This window comes from Narcine bancroftii (genome assembly GCF_036971445.1).
Source record: "Narcine bancroftii isolate sNarBan1 chromosome 12 unlocalized genomic scaffold, sNarBan1.hap1 SUPER_12_unloc_2, whole genome shotgun sequence".
NCBI classification, from domain to species: domain Eukaryota; kingdom Metazoa; phylum Chordata; class Chondrichthyes; order Torpediniformes; family Narcinidae; genus Narcine; species Narcine bancroftii.
In genome coordinates, this window is record NW_027211808.1 from 8,033,980 (window position 1) to 8,057,744 (window position 23,765).

General features: G+C 40.0%; 1 pseudogene; it reads right to left on the bottom strand.

Annotated features, from left to right (window-relative positions):
• Positions 1 to 21,731: 21,731 nt before the first annotated feature.
• On the bottom strand, positions 21,732 to 23,056 carry LOC138750165 (homeobox protein Hox-B13a-like; annotated as a pseudogene).
• Between the last annotated feature and the right edge of the window lie 709 nt (positions 23,057 to 23,765).

Below are 23,765 nucleotides of genomic sequence, written 5' to 3' on the forward strand. Positions count from 1 at the left end.
TTCATTTAAAAAAAATTCCTGTTGTATAGATTCTCCAGTTCAGAAATAAAGCCATTAAAGTTAACCTTCAATATCAACGTGGTTCCTTATCCAACAAATATTGCCCTGCCTATTGAGAATTTCCATCAATGCTTTTAGGATAACGAAATTCCTTTATATTTTTCTTTAAGCGTGCATTTTAACATTTTTAAAAAGGATTTGTGCCTTGTAATTGTATTACTGTAGGATCTTAATGACAACTTTCTCCATGGGGCATTGCATTTACCAAGTCAAAGGTCAGTTAAATGCCAGCACATGGCTCTGGACAAGGAAGTACATGAGAGTCCATCCTTGAGTCACGGACAGCTTCTTGCACAGGAAGACCAGAGAATTTAGGCCCACTAAATGACATATTGGGTTGACAATCTTTTATCCAGCATTTGAGCATGTATTACCTTATTGTTTGGAATGAATCTTAACAAGGACTACTTGATCCCTTTCCAGGCATTTTTCACAAGCACTCATTCAGGAAATAAGTGGATGACGGTTCTCATTTTTTAGGAAAAAATAGGAATGGGAATCTTAATCTGTGCATGATAAGTAGGCCTTCTCAACAAAATCCAAGAAGGTTTTGGTACTTGGTGTGATGTGCTAGCAAGCAGAAGGCAAATACAAAACATAAAGTCTGTTCAACAGGCTTTATTTGACATAAACCTCCACAGAGCTGGCTGTGAGAATGCTGTGCAAAACTCTGCAAGTGACCTTGAGGGGCTGGATCTATCTTATATCCCGGAGGGTGATTGGCAGCCGACTGGATGGGGCTTGGTCCATTCAGGTTGGCTGATTGACAGGGAGCCTTGTCCTCCAGTGCTCTCCTACAGGTACACGGGGTGGGGGAGGTTACAATCCATGTTCTACAAAGCCCCAAACAGTCATCGGAATATCTGTAACTGTTACAGGGTTGGCTCCTAGTCAAAGGTCGGTGAGGGTAAGCGGTGACTAGTCGGTGGTGTGGGGGTGGGGACCGGAACAGCTGGCATGGTGCAAGAGGGATGGCCGGGTTAGGGTTAGGGTGTGTGAGGCATTGGATGAGTGGGGGGGGGGCAGGTTGGTCCCCCACATTTGGAGTCAATCTAGGCTGCTCAGGGAGGGGGAGGTCTTGGGTGTCCCATAGTTGTTCTGGGTTGAGGGAGTGCATCAGGCCGGCATTGTCCTGGGATGAAGAATGCTGTGGTGAGTGCTCCTGCAGGTGCCAGGTCCCTGGTTGAGACAGTGTCCTCCCTGCCACTGCTGAACCTAATATGGGAGTAGTTATGGTTTGCATGAAGGACGAAAACCTGCTCTATCATGGGTTCAGACTTGTGTGCCTGCAAGTGTCTACACAGGAATACCAGTCCCAAGGATGTGAGCCATGCTGGGAGTGATGTACCCATCGCCAATTTCCTGGGGAATGAAAACAGGTATGCATGAGGGGTCTCATTGGCAGCCATGCACAGGAGTGACCTGATGGCATGGAGCACGTCAGGGAGAGTGTCCTGCCAGTATTCTACAAACCACCCCTTGATTTAAAGGCCAGGAGATCTGCTTTCCAAATTACCCCATTTTCATGCTCCATCTATCCATTATCTCTCGGGTTGTAACTAGTCATGAGACTAATTGCATTGCCACTTGAAGTTAAGTACTGGTATAGTTCTTCACTCATGAAGCTAAACATTCAGTCACTGTGGATAAATCTGGGGTAGCTGAACATGGTGAATATTGGCATCAATGCCCTGATGATGGTGGCTGTGGAGGGGTCTGGGCTTGGTGAAAGCAAAAGGGATGTGGGAGTACTCATCTAAGACCATGAGGAAATAGATATTCTGATTCATGATAAGTGGGTGATGTCCAGTGGCAGAGGGACTTGTGCAGTGCCTGAAGCTAGTCATCTTGGAATGACAGGCAGGTCTGGGAGAGTTGTTAAACTTACAAGGATGGTTCTGGATGCTGTAGCTATACATTGCCAGCTCAACTCTATAGCGCAAGATCTTATCATTCTTGATCTTGCCCTTGTGGTAGGTGTTGAACATGAATGCCACTGCATGCTGGTCGGTGAGGAGGCTGAACCTCTTGCTGGCCAGGTAGTGGTATCAGTGGCAGACCACTTCCATGATCTCCTGGGCCTCCTTTTCAATCGCAGAGTGCTCTAGCTCTGAACCATGGAGGGTCATGGAGAAGAAGGCACCAGGGCGCCCCTTCTGGTTAAGGGTAGTGGTGAGGGCCACATCGGAAACATTGCTCTCCACCTGGAAGCGGACATCATTATCTACGGCATGCATTGTGGTGTCTGTGATATCCTGCCTGACACATGTAAAGGCTGCTTGTGCCTCGGGTGGGAGAAAAAAATTGTAGTCTGCGCCTGTGGGGCATCCATTCTGGATACGGGCCAATAAAACCATGTGCCACAATATACCTCAGGATGGCAAGGCGGGTGATGCTGAACATGCACTTCTGTTTATTGTAAGTGAGATTCAGCTCACCATCTGGAGCTGGTCATGGCTGCAGATAGTGACATTATCCAGGTACAGGAAAGTTTGTGCCAGACTACCATGCAATCCATCTCCTGCTGGAAGACAGAGTTGGAACCCAGTAGAACTGGTACAGATACCCATTCACCTCAAAGGCAGTATAAGGCTTGCCCACAGGTGATAGGCCAACTTCAGGTCAATTGTGGAGAAGACCCAGAAGTGGACAATCTCGTTGACCATGTTGTCTATCCTCGGTAAGGGGTAGTGTCCAGCTGGGTATACCAGTTGATGGTCTGGTTGTAATCTATGACAATCCTTGGCTTGCTGCCCCCTTGATCACCAGGACTTGAGAACTCCATGGGCTGTTGCTGGACTCTATGACATCTTCTGCCAGAAGCCATTGCACCACTGCCCTGATGAAGTCTCTATCCATGGCACCATAGTGCCTACTTCTGATGGCTATTGGCTTGCAGTCTGGCATGAGGAATGAGAATAAGGTGGGAGGGGCGATGCACAGCCTGAAGAGGCTATGTTGGCTTGGACTGGTTGGACAGCACGCTGTAAAGCGTGAGTGGAGATATGGGGACCCCTGAAGGTGAGGATGATGCTCTGCAGATGGCATTGGAAATCTAAGCACAAGAGGACCAGGGCGCAGAGTTTGGGCATGACCAGGGGCCTGAATATGGTGTATGTCTCCCCCCCTCCCATAGTCAGATCGGCAGAGCAGTGCCCAAGGTTATTAATAGTTTGGTCCTGGGCAGCAAAGGCAATAGAGAAGGTGGTGGGTTGGATTTTAAGTTTCAGGGAGTGGGCCACGCTCAGGTGAATAAAGCTCTCATTGCTGCTACTGTCGATTAGCCACTTCATTGCCTGCCCATTGATTTTGACGTCCATCTTGGAGCACCCAAGGCTGTGGGGGTGGTCCTTGGTCAGAGGAGTGGCTGCTAGTATCATCTCGGGGTCCGGGTCATTACCCAATGGTGGAGGCAATTTGCGGCCGGCGGCATCTTCTGCAGGCATGAGGTGCATTGCAAGAGGTGAGTGTTGGTTGGTGCCACTTTCCATAGACATGGGGTGAGGTGGGTGGCCATCGGCAGCATCTGGAGGCATAGGGTGCATTGGGTGCAATTGGTAGGGTGGCCTGGTCAGTGCCTGTGTTGACCATGTCATCATTGTTGTTGGTGCTGAGCTTGTTGTAGGCCTGCGAGGGCCCGAGTAGCTGTGACACCTGCACCTGTCTGGCACAAGATGGTAATGCCACGTGGGGGTGCATGGCAGCGACATGGCTGGCCTTCTTCCCCGGCTGAACTGGTTGTGCCAGTGAAAATGATGTCACATTGTCAACCGTCAGTGCTGGTGATGTCATCATGGGCAGCTGAAGTGACATCACTCCGTGGACTTCAAGTGACACTATTGTAGTCCATGGACATGGTGTGTTACCGGGGCAGCACTGACGAAGTCGAGGGCTGGTCTGGGCACATGGTGTTAATGTGATGATCATTGACGGCAAGGCCAGAAGTAGGGCTGCCAAGGTTGGGGAGGGGGCAATAGCGTTACTTGGCAATCTCACATGGCTGAGATTGGGTGGGAGGGGAGCTGGTCATAGAGGGCCATGAGCTGCTGGCAGGCTTTGAAAGGCATACTTTAGCAAAGTGGCATTTCTGATCTACACTGGGACCTAGAGTTCTTACAAGGGTACGGGGCACCCACAGCAGCGATGTTCTCATCCACTGTCATTTGGACCACAGCTGTCTGTGCTGACCATGTTGAGACCTGGGGAAGCATGGAGTTGAAGGCTTCAGTGTACAGAGCTGCTGCCTCCAGTGTTCAGACTACCTCTACTGGCTTGGCCAGGGAGTAGATATTGTCCTCCAGCAGCTTCTGCACGATGGCTCTCGAGTGTAGTTTCTGGACATAGGCATCCCTGATAAACCTTTCAACCTCCCTTTTGTTCACCAAAGGTTCTGCCAAGCATGGTCGAGCAACCTCCCAGGTAGGATTCGGTCATTTTTCCAGACAGCTGAGCACGAATACTCAGAAGGTACCTTGTGAAGACCACATTTGTAGGAGGTCTGTACATGGTTTGTAGGGTGTTAATTGCTTCCAAGTACCCAGTGCAGACTTTGAGGTCCTGGAAAGCTCAGGAACCCAGCTTCGAGCAGAGTAAGATGAGCTTTTTACTGTTGGAGACTAGGATGTTGGTGTGTGCCTCAGTGATTGCATAATTCATGTGCTTCTGAATGGCATGGGTCGTCTTTGAGGCTCCTGGTGCTCAGGAGTTTCTCCATTAGTTTCAAAATGTTATGTTAAATAAATGGTGATGTGCTATCGAGCAGACGGCAGACACAAAGGATTTATTCAACTTAAACTTCCACAGAGCTGGCTGTGAGAATGCTGTGCAAGCTCTGAGACTGACCTCAAGGTGCCGGATCTAATTTATATCCCAAATGGTGATCGGCAGCTGACCAGTTGGGGCTTGGTCCATCAAGTTCAGCTGATTCACAGGTGGCCAGGTGTTGTCTTGTTCTCCAGTGCTCTTCCTGCAGGTACAGGTTGACCCCTGCAGTAGGCTAGTATCACCACACTTGGTTTGTAATTTGACACACAATATATTTGACCCAATCACCTTGAGAGCCTATGGGGGGACTATTTGCTGAAACCTACCAGCTTGTTATCGATGTCTCCAATGGAATTTTCTTTTCCTTGGTTTTCTTGTTGCTTGACCATTTGGAGATTCTTGCCCTTTGCAGGGTAAACAAAGAAAAGATCATTCAGCATTTTGGGTACTTGACCATTCATTAAATTTTGATTGTTGAATCTTGAATTTTCATTGGTGTTACACTAAAACTGAAATTCAATAAATGTGGTCTGCAATAAGAGCTAACCCTATTTCATAGTTGTCTTTTACAACTAAATGCATTAATAAATAACCATAATATTCTTCCAAGAGATCATGGTTCACACTTTTAATTTTTATCCTAATCTAATTAACAAATATATCCTGAAAAATAATATTGAACAAAACTTCTGCTATAAAGAAAGAAGAACTAAATTCCAAATCTGAGAAATTCAAATGGGCATACATGCAATGACTGTTGAATGCAGCTGAACTAAAATATCAAAATCTAGTTTGAGAATTCCAGTATTTTTATACATTTTCATTCTATCACAGTTTGGGTTTTCGTTCATCATGAATCTTGTTACAATTCGGAATGGTCAATTTTTAATTTGTAACAAAATGTAATTTGACACAATATTTTTTCCAATACAAAGATATTTGAAATACATTTTGATAGATTTACACTATATGCAAGGTTTCATGATAAAATGGACTTATTAATTACAAAAGGAATGGAAGATATGTAGTCTGTATAAACAGAAAAGGAAAGGAAATTTCCTTACGTTATATTATAAGAAATTCAAATTGAAGTAATTAACATAATATATCCTTATTCTTGCCATGCACATGCCATTATTTCTTTGACATCAAGGAATATATCTTGCTTGAGTTGAAGCTTTCAGTAACCCACTAAAATAGTTGGGAAAGGTATTCAACATGTTGGCAACTTTTGTTGATCTATATTGTGGATTTTCTCAGATACATGAACCCAGAAACCAACCTTTCAAATGAATCTTGTTAGTTTAACAATGTTTTCCTTATTCTTGTGAATTAGAAGCATATGATCAGAATTCAACATAGCAACCAAGCTCCCTTGATTTTTTCCCTCTGCCATTTCGTTGGATTGCAGAGCATCTGAATCAAATGCAAAGAAGCCTGTAGATAGTATTATTTTTGGCTTTGTGGGGTTTTATTTCCCATTATCTCAGTGGCAGTTGATTATTTTGCTGTTTTAGTCAAATAAGACACTTCACATTGGCAATTGTTCTACTTCTTATTATGAAGTGAAGCAAATGTTATGTTTAATGATTATGTATATTGCTAAAAGAAAAAAACAGAAACAAAAATGGAAAGCTTCAGATGGTCAAGCAAGATCTATGGAGAAAGATCAAAATGCATTAAAGTCTCAGATGAATGACATTTCATTCCAGGTTCAAAGATCCTGCTTGAGCCTTTGAATAGTTCCAACAAGTTGACATTTATGTCTTATTTGCTGAATTGAGATTAGCTTTTCTTTTAGCTGGTTATATGTTTATGGGAAGTATTCTGCCCAGGTGCAACAGAGCACAGCATAGGATATGCTCTGCAAAAAATCACAAAAAGAAAGCATTCCAATGGAATACTTCCTGTGATATATCTGTAAAGATTGGTAAAGGACACTGGAAAGAAGTGAAATTTCATTATTCCTGTAATAAAATGGCAGTAAAGGAACATTGGGACAGGTCTTAGACAGACAGACATAGAGCATGGTAATAGGCCATTTTGGACCATGAGTCCATGCTGCCCAATTACACCAATTGACCACCAAGCCAGTACGCTTTGAAGGATGGGTGGAAACTGGAAGAAACCCACACAGACCTGGAGAGAACGCACAAACTCAATACAGACAGCACCTGATTTGAACTCAGTTCACTAGCACTATAGCAGCATTGTGCTAACAGCTACACTAACTGTGACTTATAATAATCGGTAAGGAACTCTGGCAGGGAAAAGACTTAGGGGAGAATAGCTGCAGGTGAATAGGGATGAACAAATCACAGAGCGGTCCCTACTGAAAGCAGAAAGGGATGAGGAGAGGAAGATGTGACCATTGGTGGGAACCCATTTCAGCTGGTGAAAATAGTAAAGGATGATGTGCAGGGTGCGAATAAGGGTGGAGGATCAAAAAAATTTAATTTCTGAAATGCCTGAATGGGGTGGGTGGTAAAGAGCAAGAGTCCGAGAAATGCAGGGAATGTGGGTGATGGCTCCACCAACCACATTTCCGAAGAAGGGGGACATTTGAGAAATTCAGGAGTGGAAAACCTCATCTTGAGAATACTATGCATTGTTTCATTAGTTCTTCGATTAATTAAAAAAAAACATGTAAACAATTTCACAAATAGGGTGGCAATGTTTAGAAACATAAATCCTGTGAAAGTTGGAATGATAGGTGCAACTGACAAGTGGAATTTTAGGCGCAAGAAACATTACCAAGTCCTATTGCAGAGTTCTTGCACACGAAACAAGAATGAGTCGATGCAGCCACTAGGGAAGTCACCATCAAATTTATGAATTTTAATTTAAGTTCCTCTGATGGGTCTTGGCATTTGGACTGAAGAGAAATGCAGAAATGAAGGAATATATTTTAGAAGGTTCAGAGCTACAAATGTTTGCAGAGAAAGAATATGGGTGCATTTAGCTCTTTGGATGATATTTTATTTTGAAGCTGTGTTGGCTCACATCTCTTTTTCAATTTTTAAAAATTTTCACACTATGAACCATACTGACCAAAATACACACAAACATTTCCCTCTTGAATATATACAGTGTCATTTTCTCCCTTTTTCCTTCCCTCCTTCACCACCCCCCCCCCCACTCACTCAATGTTCAACATATATGATACATTAAACCCATTAAACAATGTTGTCACACAATGAAAATAAAAAAGAAATTTGTGTCTTCTACTTTTACATACTGGGTCAGTTCATTTCATTTTCTTCTTCTGTTATTTTAGGTAGTGGAGGTCCACAGTAGGACTTCTCTATTGTGTTCCATGTGCGGTTTCCAAATTTGTTCGAATTCTGTGATGTTATTTCTTAAATTATATGTTATTTTTTCCAATGGAATACATTTATTCATTTCTATGTACCATTGCTGTATTCTCAAGCTATCTTCTAATTTCTAGGTTGACATAATATATTTTTTTGCTACAGCTAAGGCCATCATAATAAATCCTTTTTGTGCTCCATCCAAATCGAATCGAAGTTCTTTACTTCTTATATTACTTAGAAGAAAGATCTCTGGATTTTTTGGTATGTAGCTTTTGTGATTTTATTTAATACCTGGTTTAAATCTTCCCAAAATTTTTCCACTTTCTAACATCCCAAAATTGCATATACTGTTGTTCCCGTTTCCCACTTACAGTGAAAACATCTGATACTGTTGGGTCCCATTTATTTAACTTTTGGGGCTTGGTGTATAGTCTGTGCAACCAATTATATAGTATCATGTGTAAACTCGTGTTTATTGTATTTTTCATAGTTCTGGAGCATAGCTTTTCCCATGTTTCATTCTTTATCTTTATGTTTAGATCTTGTTCCCATTTTTGTTTAGGTTTACAACTTGTTTCCTCATTCTCTTTCTCTTGCAGTTTGATGTACATGTTTGATATAAATCTTTTAATTAGCATTGTGTCTGAAATCACATATCCAAAACTGCTTCCTTCTGGTATCCTCAGCCTGCTCCCCAATTTGTCCTTCAAGTAGGTTTTCAGTTGGTAGTATGCAAACAGTGTACCATGAGTTATACCATATTTGTGCTTTATTTGTTCAAAAAGTAATAATTTATTTCCAGAAAAACAATTTTCTATTCTTTTGATCCCTTTTCTCTCCCATTCTCTAAAGGAAAGGTTATTTATTGTGAAAGGGATTAGTTGATTTTGCATCAATATTAATTTTGTTAGTTGATCATTTGTTTTTTCCTTTCTATGTTAATCTTCTTCCAAATATTGAGCAGATGGTGCAGTACTGGTGAATTCCCATGTTGCACCAGTATATGTTTAGCTACCTTCTCCCCTATTTTATCTAGCTCTATTCTGGTCCAATCTGGTTTTCCCTTGTTTGATAAAAATCTGATAGGTATCTTAATTGTGCTGCTCTATAATAATCCTTAAAGTTTGGTAGGTGTAAGCCCCCTTGTTTGTACCATTCTATTAATTTATCTAGTGCTATCCTCATTTTCCCCCCTTTCCATAAGAATGTCCTTATTATTTTCTTTGGCTCCTTGAAGAATTTCTCTGTTAGGTGAATTGGTAATGATTGAAATAAGTATTGTATCCTTGGGAAGATATTCATTTTAATACAATTTACCCTTCCTATCAGTGTTAGTGGTAAGTCTTTCAAAATGCTCTAAGTCGTATTGTAATTTCTTCATTAATGGCTGATAATTTAGTTTGTATAGTTGGGCTAGATTATTATCTAGTATTATACCTAGGTATCGAATTGCTTGTGTTTACCATCTAAATGGTGATTCTTTCTTAAACTTTGTGAAATCGGCATTATTAATTGGCATTGCTTCACGTTTATTTGCGTTGATCTTGTACCCCGATACTTCTCCATATTTCTTCAATTTCTTCTGTAATTCTTTTATTGATATTTCTGGTTCTGTTAAGTATACTATGATGCCATCTGCAAATAGACTGATTTTATATTCCTTCTCTTTTATTTTTATCCCTCTTATTTTATTTTCTGTTCTTATAAGTTCTGCCAGTGGTTCTATAGCTAATGCAAAGTGAGGGAGATAGTGGATATCCTTGCCTAGTTGATCTGCTTAATTTAAATTGGTTTATCCATTTACTGTCACTTTCGCCAATGGCCCCTTATATAATGCTTTAATCCAATTAATATATTTCTCTGGTAGGATGAACCTCTGTAGCACTTTGAATAAATAATTCCATTTTACTCTGTCAAAGGCTTTCTCTGTATCTAAGGCAACCACTACTGTTGGCGTCTTGATTCCTTGTACTGCATGGATTAAGTTAATGAACTTACAGATATTGTCCGTTGTTCGTCTTTTCTTAATACATCCAGTTTGAACTAGTTTTACTATTTTTGGTACACAGTCAGCTAATTTGTTTGCTAATAGTTTAGCTATTGGGTAGGGCACGTAATGGCAGTGTCATATAATTTAAAAGCCAGAGGAGTAGCTATATTAATCAATAAAAATGTACCAATCAAAATAGAGGAGGAAATAATAGATCCAGCAGGAAGGTATGTAATGATAAAGTGTCAGATATATTCAAAATTTTGGAATTTGCTCAATGGATATGCACCTAATGAAGAAGATCAAAAATTTGTGCAAGATATATTTTTGAAGATTGCAGATACGGAGGGGAATATACTGATAGGAGGAGACTTTAACCTTAATTGGGACTCAAAGATGGATAAAATTGGGAAAAAAAGACTATCAGAAAGAACAAAGTAACCACATTTATGGTTAAATCAATGCAGGAAATGCAACCTTTGGATATATGGGGAGGCAACAACCAATCGTGAAGGAATACTCATGTTATTCGGGTAGACATAAAACATACTCAAGAAGAGTACACAGCATGCATGCCTCATAGTCTTGGATCTTCAACTTGATGGAGAGGTGGCAATTATCCCACATACGGGCATGGAGATGTCCCAGGCATGTGTCCAATGCTGCATTGAGTGTTTATTGTTGTCATGGTGGAGCCCAAGTAGCAGAATTTATCTACGTTGGCGAGCACTGGGTGCATTGATGGTAATTGATGGAGTATTGTGGGTTTGTCTGCTAAAGACGACCGTCTTTTCAGACCAAATTCAGTGCAGGCAGATGCAAATGTGTCGCACAGTGCTTGAAGCTCTGGCTGGGAGTGAGCCACAAAGTCAGCATCATCTGTTTAGAGAAGTTCTTGAATCATAACTCTTCTGATTTTTGTCTTATCCCTGAGCTGTGACAGATTGAAAGGTTTTCAGGAGCTTCTTATGTGCAGGGCTGTGCTTGAAGCCTCTGGAAAGGCATGGTGCAGAAGAGCAGAGAAGAAAATGCCAAACAGAACTGGAGTGTGTATGCAGCTCAGTTTTTATGCCTTAGCAGACTGAGAACTCTTCTGATCTCAAGCAGTTGAACTGAAGAGTGGCCTGCATGTTGTTGTGGAACTAGACAATGATGGATAGTAGTGTGCCATGGAAGCCAAAATGTTTTAAGACATGGAGTAGACCTGAGAGCCTAACAGAGTCAAAGGCCTTGATGAGTTCAATGAAGCACACATAGAGGGGTTTGCAATTGGCAGAAGGTGAAGACCATATTGATAGTTGATCCAGATGGTCAAAAGCCACATTGGCTTTCAGGTAGTATGTCACCTTTGTTCTTGTAAAGGGTCATAATGTTCTTATCCCACAGATCTTTGGGGATGCAGCAGTGGAGCCACCATGTTTTGAATAGTATTGTGAGCTCAGAGATGAGTGCTTTGCAGTGAAGCTTCAAGATCTCAGAGCCAGGGAGGGAGCAAAGAAACCCTTCATTTATTGAATGCTTCTGGAATTTCTTCTTTCAAGTCCATCTATTGTTCAACTTCCATTTTCTTCTCAACTTTCCCATTTCCAGCTTTATCCACCACCACCATCGATTTCTATTCAAATTCCTGTTTCAACTTAGAATCTCGTAGAGAATTAGCAAAAGTTAAAGCTGCCTGTGGATTTTCAAATAACTGAAATTGCTATTGCCCATAAAATATTTTTAAAATTGCTAGATATCTAAAAGTAGATCTATAGCTTTTTTCCTTAAGGCAACTTTAGCGAGATTAAAATTTTTCCATTTCATAACTACTTCCTGACTTAAATCCTCATGAAAAAAACCTTACTATTTAAAATACCATCGGACCATTCACAAATGTCCGTATAACCAATGGACATAAAATCATCTCACAATCTTGATACCTCAAACATCTCACCAAAACACCTCTAGGTGGTTGCCATGGTAATGTTTTTTTTCTTAACACACGATGAGCCCTCTCTATCTCTAAGCCCTTGGAAAATATGCTGACCCGAATACTTCAACAATCAATTCTTTAAAAAAAACTTTGTAGGATTTACTCCCTCAAAACCTTCTGGTAACCCCACTATTTTTATATTATTCCACTGACTTCAATTTTCTAACTAGTCCACCTTCTGTAAAAAATACTTCTCAATCTGCCATCTGGCAACCACGCCTTCCGCTTGATCACTCTATCTTCCACATTTTTTTTATTTTGTTTTCAACTTTATCCATCGCTGTCAAACATTTACTAACATCCACTTTCATTGATGCAACTTCACCAGACATATCAGTAATTCTGTCTAATATCTGACAGTTCATGCTCAACATTTTTAAAAATAGTAGAAACATAGTCCATCAAACTCTCATTTTGTTTTGTTATAGTTTCCAACATAATCATTATATCAGAAGGGGGCATAGGACTCATATGGTGAAGGTACTTTAAAAGATGTTGGGGAACCATCCACTTTAGCTGCAGCTAGCAATAGTTTATTGTCTTCTGCTTCCAAGTAGTGTTCTAATTCTTCTTCCATCTCTGTTGCAACTCAGCTTCCTGAGCTTCTTCAGGCTGGCTGCAGGCCTGTTTTTTACTCATCAATGAGCTGAGCTCCTCAGCTCAATGCTGAGTGGCAGCCCCTGCAGTTCTCACCCATTCGGTAGTCTCGCGCATCCATTCTGGAGACGTGACCTACCCAGCGCAGTTGGATCTTCAGCAGTGTGGATTTGATTCTGTCAGCCTCTGCCATCTTGAGTACTTTGATGTTGGTGATGAAGTCGCTCCAATGAATGTTGAGGATGGAGTGGAGACAACGCTGGTGGACGCGTTCTAGGAGCCGTAGGTGATGCCAGTAGAGGACCCATGATTCGGAGCCGAACAGGAGTGTGGGTATGACAACGGCTCTGTATACATTAATCTTTGTGAGGTTTTTCAGTTGGTTGTTTTTCAAGACTCTTTTGTGTAGTCTTCCAAAGGCGCTATTTGCCTTGGCGAGTCTGTTGTCTATCTCGTTGTCGATCCTTGCATCCGATGAAATGGTGCAGCTGAGATAGGTAAACTGGTTGACCGTTTTGAGTTTTGTGTGCCCGATGGAGATGTGGGAGGGCTGGTAGTTGTGCTGGGGAGCTGGCTGATGGAGGACCTCAGTTTTCTTCAGACTGACTTCCAGGCCAAACATTTTGGCAGTTTCCGCAAAACAGGACGTCAAGTGCTGAAGAGCTGGCTCTGAATGGGCAACTAAAGCAGCATCGTCTGCTAAGAGTAGTTCATGGACAAGTTGCTCTTGTGTCTTGGTGTGAGCTTGCAGGCGCCTCAGATTGAAGAGACTGCCATCCGTGCGGTACGGATGTAAACAGCATCTTCATTGTTGAGGTCTTTCATGGCTTGGTTCAGCATCATGCTGAAGAAAATTGAAAAGTGGGTTGGTGCGAGAACGCAGCCTTGCTTCACGCCATTGTTTTTAATTTAATTTTATTTTATTTTATTTTATTTTATCTTATTTTATCTTATTTTATTTTATTGTACAATCAGATTGTACACTATAACCAAATGACAAATATTGTCTGGGATATTCTTCAAGGGTCCATTGGTTCTGGACATATAGTTAAGAATTTGTGAAAGTTAACTTCTGGAGTTATTTTCCTGGAATCATATTAGGTAGTAATTGGACATACAGAAATCGTTCATATATACTTGTAAAATCTCTGAGAAATTTGAATGTTTACAGGGTGGTTTTCTGTCAATGATCAAGAACAATTAAAAACTTTGAAATACACTAGTAAATATTACCTATACTTAAAAAACCTAATTTTCGAACAATTTAGCTAAATATTCCGTGCAAGCTATGTACAATATTCATCACATGTATTTCTTTGTCAACATGCGTTATCCTTCTGAAATTGTGATGATTCTCTCATTAATCAACTACCCCTATCGTTTTCTGCACGATTTATATCGAGTTTCGATTTGTTCGATACCTTGCACCGATTGCTTGAATGTTTCTTTCTTTAATATATTTGCATCCCAGTTACAAATTCCTGTTTTTCTGAAACTCATATCTTATTGTGTATATTATGAAGGCATTTTATCTGCTGATGTTTTACATTCGGGATGTGCCGTTTATTTCCAGTGCGCAGTGGCTTAATATAATTCCAAATTTGCACCAAAAGGTACACATTCAGCGGAGAGCTGTTTAAAAGGCTGCTTCAAGGTAGGCATTTTTCACATCACATACACTTATAGTTATTTAATATGTTTAGATATGATTCTTTTCCAAAGAATCAGTTGCTGTCAAGATGTGACTTTAACGTACACAGAAAAATTGCATCTGAATTAAAATAGCGTGTCTAAATTAAGGAATTAATTTGTATTTAGAGAAAGACACAAACTAATTAAGAATTTAAGCAGAACTGCATTAAAATCCATTGGCATGAAATATGAGGGTGATGGGCCAAATTAAAATTTTACCAGGTGTTTTTCAGATATTTCAACGTATTATGTTATCCAATGCTAAGCCATATTTTCTTCGGTTATCTTCAGTCGAAGAGATTCATTTAACTTCGTGGTATGAAACAATAATCAACCTCGTTTCCATTGAAATATAGTAAAATCTGAAAATGATTTCGATCAAACAAGTGAATATAAAAAAATATGAATTCCTACGTTGAAACAGGATTTAGAAACTTTATAAACGCTGCTACATTTCTAATTAATCCAAGATCCGCAGAGTTGACATCAAATTGAACATTTTAATTCACTGGAGAATTGTCTTTTGTGGTTTATTTATTTGGACGAAATACGGACAAGTGTGGAATAAACTTTGAAAGTTGAAAAGGAAGCGAGACAGTCTTCTCTTTAAACGGAGTTGTCAGTTCAATAAATTTACATTTCATTTCTGTCCTCGGCAAAGATATTTTTCCCAATTGAAATATTATTCAATTACTCTATTCCATGCTTGACAAAGCTTATATTTATTTTGCAAACAGTTCACTAAAATTGTCCTGTTAACTTCGATTGTTTTATTTTCCAAATTGAAAGCATACATTTTTACAGTGTCCTGACGGTTTTGTTTACTTGGGCCGCATTAACATATAACGGGTAAGAAGGATGTGTTAAAAAAAAAGAGAGTTGCTACAGGCAATTATTCAAACAGCAGGAAACACTTCATAAAATATTCGCCAGTAGCCAAAATTCGTGTTGCTTTAGGAGCACTAAAAATGTCTGCGAACAAATAATATTCACAGTAACAAAATTAAACCCTTTTCCCTGTCAAAACTGCCAACCGCCCCTTGACAAAACTGCTCAAACATTCAATTAATTTTAACACACTATATTTATAGACAAATATCGAAACATTCTGGTGCATCTGTCTTTGTACTAGGACGTTCTTGTGGCTGAGGAAATTGCGCGACACGGAACCCAATCAAAATATAATTTTAAAATGGGTTAGCAAACTACTTTGAATTCGTATCAATTTCGGAGCCGCCGGTGAATTGCCCTCCACTAGCCGCATTTATCCAAAGATATAGGTGGATATTTCCCTTAAAACCTTTCCTGAATCTTAATTCCGAAACACCAAAGCTAGTTACGATAGTCTAAAAGGGAACTTCTATCTATCCTTTCTTTAATTTTAGAACTTATCTTCAAACTCTTTTCTTATCACCGCATCTCCTAGATAGCGAGTACTTACTAAGAAAGTTTATGTTCTTTATTGAGAGCAGACCATAGACGGGGCTGCGGCACTTCCACTGATTGTTGACCTTGTCTTTCAAGTTCAACTGCAAGGTCAGGGCTGGACAGGAAAGAGAGCCTTGCACGAACCGAAGTCGTCCTTAACTTTATTTCATTCAGCGCAATTGAACTTGTTTCACCCCACCCCCATCCTCTGCGCTTCTGCCAAATTTGCAAATAAGGAACAGAATCCACTTCCAATCGGCTCTGCTCTTTAACTCCCTTTCCCTGCCGAATTATTTTTCTGCGGTAGACTAATTGGATGCTCGAATTAAACTGGGGAAAATAAAACAAGAAATTTCTCAATTCGCCGTTGGCGTCAAACTAGAATCCAGTTTAATGTTCCCGAACACTCACCAGGAAAATTATTCTTTTGCTCCAAGGATTAGAACTAATCCCATTCTTTGGCTTGGCTTCGCGGACGAAGATTTATGGAGGGGGTAAAAAGTCCACGTCAGCTGCAGGCTCGTTTGTGGCTGACAAGTCCGATGTGGGACAGGCAGACACGGTTGCAGCGGTTGCAGGGGAAAATTGGTTGGTTGGGGTTGGGTGTTGGGTTTTTCCTCCTTTGCCTTTTGTCAGTGAGGTGGGCTCTGCAGTCTTCTTCAAAGGAGGTTGCTGCCCGCCAAACTGTGAGGCGCCAAGATGCACGGTTTGAGGCGTTATCAGCCCACTGGCGGTGGTCAATGTGGCAGGCACCAAGAGATTTCTTTAGGCAGTCCTTGTACCTTTTCTTTGGTGCACCTCTGTCACGGTGGCCAGTGGAGAGCTCGCCATATAACACGATCTTGGGAAGGCGATGGTCCTCCATTCTGGAGACGTGACCCATCCAGCACAGCTGGATCTTCAGCAGCGTGGACTCGATGCTGTCGACCTCTGCCATCTCGAATACTTCGACGTTAGGGATGAAAGCACTCCAATGGATGTTGAGGATGGAGTGGAGACAACACTGGTGGAAGCGTTCTAGGAGCCGTAGGTGGTGCCGGTAGAGGACCCATGATTCGGAGCCGAACAGGAGTGTGGGTATGACAACGGCTCTGTATACGCTTATCTTTGTGAGGTTTTTCAGTTGGTTGTTTTTCCAGACTCTTTTGTGTAGTCTTCCAAAGGCGCTATTTGCCTTGGCGAGTCTGTTGTCTATCTCATTGTCGATCCTTGCATCTGATGAAATGGTGCAGCCGAGATAGGTAAACTGGTTGACCGTTTTGAGTTTTGTGTGCCCGATGGAGATGTGGGGGGGCTGGTAGTCATGGTGGGGAGCTGGCTGATGGAGGACCTCAGTTTTCTTCAGGCTGACTTCCAGGCCAAACATTTTGGCAGTTTCCGCAAAGCAGGACGTCAAGCGCTGAAGAGCTGGCTCTGAATGGGCAACTAAAGCGGCATCGTCTGCAAAGAGTAGCTCACGGACAAGTTGCTCTTGTGTCTTGGTGTGAGCTTGCAGGCGCCTCAGATTGAAGAGACTGCCATCCGTGCAGTACCGGATGTAAACAGCGTCTTCATTGTTGGGGTCTTTCATGGCTTGGTTCAGCATCATGCTGAAGAAGATTGAAAAGAGGGTTGGTGCGAGAACACAGCCTTGCTTCACGCCATTGTTAATGGAGAAGGGTTCAGAGAGCTCATTGCTGTATCTGACCCGACCTTGTTGGTTTTCGTGCAGTTGGATAATCATGTTGAGGAACTTTGGGGACATCCGATGTGCTCTAGTATTTGCCAAAGCCCTTTCCTGCTCACGGTGTCGAAGGCTTTGGTGAGGTCAACAAAGGTGATGTAGAGTCCTTTGTTTTGTTCTCTGCACTTTTCCTGGAGCTGTCTGATGGCAAAGACCATGTCAGTAGTTCTTCTGTTTGCGCGAAAGCCGCACTGTAATTCTGGGAGAATATTCTCCGCGACACTAGGTATTATTCTATTTAGTAGAATCCTAGCGAAGATTTTGCCTGCAATGGAGAGCAACGTGATTCCCCTGTAGTTTGAGCAGTCTGACTTCACCCTGTACAAAATTAATCCCATTAAGTATATGCTAATCGACTGGACGTAATTTTGACTTCTTTAAAGTTTTAATAAAATTGACACAATGTCTGGTTGGCTGCTGGCATCACGTGACGGCAAGAAAATTTAAAATTAATTTTGGATCCGTCATTCGAAATTTTCAGCTAAATTTATTTAAACCTATATGTTAGCAGATTGTTTCTTTAAAATTATATATAACCCTTTGATTATTGCATAAATATGTGAGCGATCTGCTGAATGTGCAATAAAAAGGTGAATTTGTTAATTGTTCAGGTCTCATAAGCAAATATGATAGTAACAATTTGATTTTTCAAATATAAATTAGTTTTGACAGACCTTTCTCTTTTTTTTCCACACTACCATCCTTAAGGTCGTAAGAAAGCGAAGAGAACATTAAAGATTCACCGCAGCGTTTTCCAATAGTTCCCCAGTTCTACGTTTATTTATTACATCTCATACTATTTTCCTGTCCCCACGCGGATTGTCAGTCTTTATGAAAATCTAACTTTGTTCACAATTTCACAGATTTGGAACATAATAGCATGTAAACAATTTTTGAAGAAGTTCTAACCAGGGGTTATATAATAACATGGCAATTTATGTGTGCTTTCCCGACCCTCTTGCATTGAGGTTGCAACGTTTTAATTCAAAAAAATAGTTTGTACATCTGTCTTACCGAATGTTGATGTGGTACACGAGCAGCAGGCGTATGCAGTATGACCGTCTATTTGTTGATACAACCATCTCCCCAACGTTCTCCAAGGAATAAATATTTGAAAGAGTGATCCACTGATTAAAATTTTCTAAAACATGAATAACGAAAATCAGTATTTTAAAATTATTTTTAATGGTTCGTTGAAAATGTTAAACTTTTGGGAGAAGGGGGAATTATGTATTTATTGCCTCTGAGTTGTTGGTAAATCCAGTGGATAGAAATAGATTGAATCAGTAGTAATATATGGAGAGAAACGTGTTTGAATAAAAAAATTATGGATTGCAGTTTATCATGAAAGAAGGGTGGTTCGGCTCTATTAGCTGGCAAGGATAAATTAAATTGATAAATGATACTTACCATTTCAAGTCTTGCATTTGTACATAGATAGAAACTGGGGGAAATTATCAAAGTTCAGTTAATCTAAGATGTTTTACTTGTCAAAAGCCAGTGTTTCTGCATATTGAAAAAAAAGTTTTAACAAGCCATTACATTTAAAATGTGCTTAGACTGATCAAACATTTTGAAACACTTTTAGTGGTTCATTTTGATGCAGTAACTGTTTTATCCCGCCAAGAGTAAACAACCAACAATGGAACGATATATGACTTCTTCAATGTTGTGGTAGAATTGTTAATTTTAACAGGTAAACTATAATTATGCATTTAGTCCATTTACAGTCCGCAGCAAGACTATGACCATGTAATATCATGTAATTCTGCAAATTTTGATCGGATTTCGTGGATTGTCGTGAATTGCTGTTTAAACAGATACTGTTCTATTTGTTAAAAATAACACTGATGTTGACTTGTCTTAAGAAAATTACCTTTTCATTTATTTAACTTTGATTTAAATTTTACTTGAATCCATTGCAGTTATTGTGAGCCCGTGTGTGAACATTTTTTAAATTGTGATTTTAAAAACACCAACATTCGCAATCAAGTGCAAAATTATTTCTGCTGTTCGCTTCAAAATTTTGATTGACATAAATACAATAGCCACAAACACTTCCTTTAGATTTTAGCTCCTCAAAGGATTATTGATTTACCCAAAATAAAGAAATTAACACTTTAAAGTTTATTTCTGCTCTCATTTGCTTCGAATACATTTACTTTAAAGAACATATTTGTTATTGATTTCACGAAGTTTAAATCGTCTGGGACAACCATTGCTTTGCAAGCACGATATATTCGACTCCACGTATGACAGTCGATGTGAATAATCGCGCCGATTTCCCCAATGTTACAATGGAAAACTCTTTCGCCTAGTTTATGTTCTATCCAACTTTGTGCCTATGTGTGTGTGTACCCTGCAGTCTCCCTCTGTGTGTTACAACGGGAAATGGGATGCCCAATATTGTTAACTATCAATCGGCTAGCAATTAAAGCAATTTATAAAATAATTATTTGTAATCGTGATGACATTTTGGCAGGAATTTTGTACGAATTTATTACTCATGTTTAAACAAAGATTGGCCGTGAAAGAGGACATTTCTTGTTTTGGGACAATTATCTAGGAGATGACGCTCTTGTCCTACTCATTGCAGATCTGCCGTTCACCTGCAGAATGTTCGATGTTGACCGGTCAACATACACGTGATTGTCAAGGTCAAGATCAAAGGCTTACCAATGACGTCACTTCAAAGTAACTGAAAATGGTAGCGAATTAAGATGGATCTTTATTTTCATAGCGACTATTCACTGCTACCTGAAGAGATAGTCCCCAAAATTATATTTGAGCAGAACTAAATCTTCCATTCCCAATTCCATGAACTTGTGCTCCTTAAACTAAAAGACAATCACGCATCCCTCTAACTGTACATGAGAATCTCTAATCTTTTTTTTTAATTTTTTTTTATTTTTCACACCATAAATCACATTAGCCATGATATACACTATTTCTTTTGAACTTAGTTCGTACCTTTGGGACATTAGGTCAGAGTGAAAAAGTTAAACGTTGACAGAGGCTGAAGAAGTATCTGAATCACCATGGACATTATTGGGAAAAAATTTTCAATATTAGCTCTTAATTCAGATATTTTCCCTTTAGATTGTTTATAAAGTAATGATACGGGAAGACCTGAACGAGCCCTCTAAAAGAATGCGATGCTCGATTATGTTAACATTGGCCGTTGCTGAGAGGGGGTTCTGTCGCAGAGTGTTTATTTTTGCACAAACCAGATACTGCTGAAAGTGTAATGTGCAGGAATCCGTTAACTTGTCCGATGGACCCGGCAATCACCAGAACATTTCCTCAAACACCTTACAAGTGCAAGAATAGTCTGGAAAAATGAGAAAATGGCTGTCTGGTATCGTTCATCATATTTAAATAAATTCAATACATTGCCTTAAAATCAAAACAAATAATTTATCACATTTTAATAAAATTAAAGGCATTCCAGCTAAACCCTCCCATCCAAATTTGTTTAATTACATTTTATCCAACAGCAAACTTCCAAAGTATGGATCTCTGTGCTTGTATAATTTAAAAAACCGAGCAACTGCATAATTTTTAATAGAATTCGAATATATTACAAATTTAAAAAAAAAACGTTCAATATTTGATGCCAGTTCAGTTTGATCGTCACCATGCCCGTGATGAAAATAAGCAATGCCGCTGCATCGTGGACAAATTCCAAATAATACAAGACTGTTTTCCTTATTTGTTAAAACTTCCATGGTTAATGTAAATGGGTCGGAAAATAGTGGACAATATCATTCGACAAAAGTGACGGAGTCAAAAGATTTAAACCTATTAATATTTTCTCTTGAAAAACATTTTGAGGATTTACGGCAGGCAACATTCAATATTTTAATGCACAATCTAAATAAAACGCAAAAGAGCTTATACATCAAGACTTATTACATTCCTACTCAATGCAAAAATGAGAATAAAGATTGATGCCGGTATTATTAAAGCGTTGCTATAATTATATTTACAGTCTGACTATGTATTTTTGCCTGTTTTTAATGTCATCCTGCAACAGATACTCCATTATAGTTCCAATAAAAGGGATAGGATCCAGTAGACAAAACTCCGTGAAAGAACTATTCATTTAAATCCCAGGCCAGCATTGTCTCTTGAGCCGTTGTGATCAATTTCTCTCATTCATTTTGTTTTTCAAAAGTCTATAAATAATTAAGGTGTGTTGGTTTTCACTTTTGCAATTACTCTCCTGTTCTGGAACCAGATCGTAATCTGCCGTTCACTCAGATTCGAGGCCGCAGAAATCTTCCTTCTTTTATCTTTCGTGATGAATTTATTTGATGTATATTCCTTGTTCAGTTCTTTCAGTTGGACCTTGGTGTAAGGAATCCTCTTCTTCCTCCCGCGGCGAATGGAGCTTCCATCTTGCTGGTATGTAGAAACATCTGCTGCATGTAACCAGACACACCCCGCCAAAAGACTCACGTGCGCTAGCGCGCACGACCACACAGGGCAGAAGAGGAAAATAATGTGACTAAACTAATCCATAATGTTTATAAATCTTAACATATACAAACAGAATAAATTAAACCAACCCAATAAAAAGTTCATATTTAACATTGGTGTGCATTGAATAAAAGTTATTTCTTCAACAAATCCATTAATACTCAGTGCCTCAACAAAAAAGCAGCACTAAAATGTTTTTATTTCCAAGGAAGGAAAAAAATAAAATTAATTAATTTTCTATTATTCTATATTTCGGCGTGTTTCCATGTATACAATAACTATTTTTCAGTTACATGAAAATTTAATTTTCCATTATAACAAATCGTTGGCAATTATTTTTGTTTGTGTCTTCTTTGTGGAACCCATGACAAAGATAACTGTTACCTGTCAGAGTAGATTTCCATAAATGTCCCGGCTGCGCTTGTTCTTCCGCACAGTACATTTGACTATTCCATCCATTCAGGGCCCAGGGCTGGTAGCCGTCCATAGGAAGCAAGGCTTCATGCCTCGGTTCTCCCGCACCATTGATCGTTTGGATGACAGAAATGTCCAAATAACTTGGCATTGGCCGGTAAGGGGCCGCGTACCCATGATAAAAGGGGAATTCCTTAGGCTGGCCTGGATATTCATCGGGGGTCACAGGATTGTCCATGTACTTGCCTGCAGGTAACTGGAGACTGCGGCAGACTGGATGCAGGACTTGGTGGAACTTCGACCCATTCGACAGGAATAGTAACCGCTGCCGAAATATCCGTACGGTAAAGGGGCGGCAGTAGAGGCCTGAGGAACTGGACACGGGGCGCATGGCTTGTCGGGTTCCACTACCCCAGATCCTGAGACGTCAACTGTTGAGTAGCCAGAACCGTGAACCAGAGGTGAAGCATTAGCCCCGAGATTCCTACAGAGAAATTCCCTGCAGCGACAAATCCTTCTATTTCTCCGTTGTTCTTATTGACCTCATCCGATTTGTTTTCACACAAGTGCATTACGGTGTCGACCCAGTGCGGTTTGACGAGCAGAGATACTGTCATATAACGTTCAGCATTGGGACTTTAGTTCTTTAAAGAGACTCAAGACTGAATACGGTGCAGGATTTCTCCAGCTAACTGCACTAACGCATTAACCCGGGCTAAAAAAACACACACACACACACTCATTGGCTGCCGCAGGATCATGTTCTATGCAAGGAGAGATAATAAACTTTCCTGCAGAATTGGCAGAAAAAGATCTATGCCAAATCGAAAATATGAAAGGCGCTCATTTTGTAGACATCCAAAAAGTCAAGAACAAATTATACAAGAGCAAATGACATTTTTCAATTTTAGTCAAAATAAATAGAACATTAAATCATTGTATTTTCACCATCCAGATACTATCTTCTATATATAGAGCGATTTACCTAAACACGTTTACATGGATAGATGTTTTAGGGTTTTAGCATTCACAGTGTGAAGAAATTATTGTTAACATTATCTCGTGTCCAGCTGTGTGTCTTCTGGGTGGCAATTCAATTTACTAACAGGCTCATACATAGTTCTGGCAAAATAAATGTTGAACTTCAAAATGAAGATACACTCGCAAAAACCTGCTTGCCGATAATTTCATGGGTTTTTTAACGTTTTTTTTTCTCGAGTATCATACAACCACCAATGCTTGAGGCATTTTGGAATTTGCGTTTGCCGAGAATTTAGTCTGATCACCAAATGATTAGTTAATTTCTGTAAATTAATTTTATCAGAA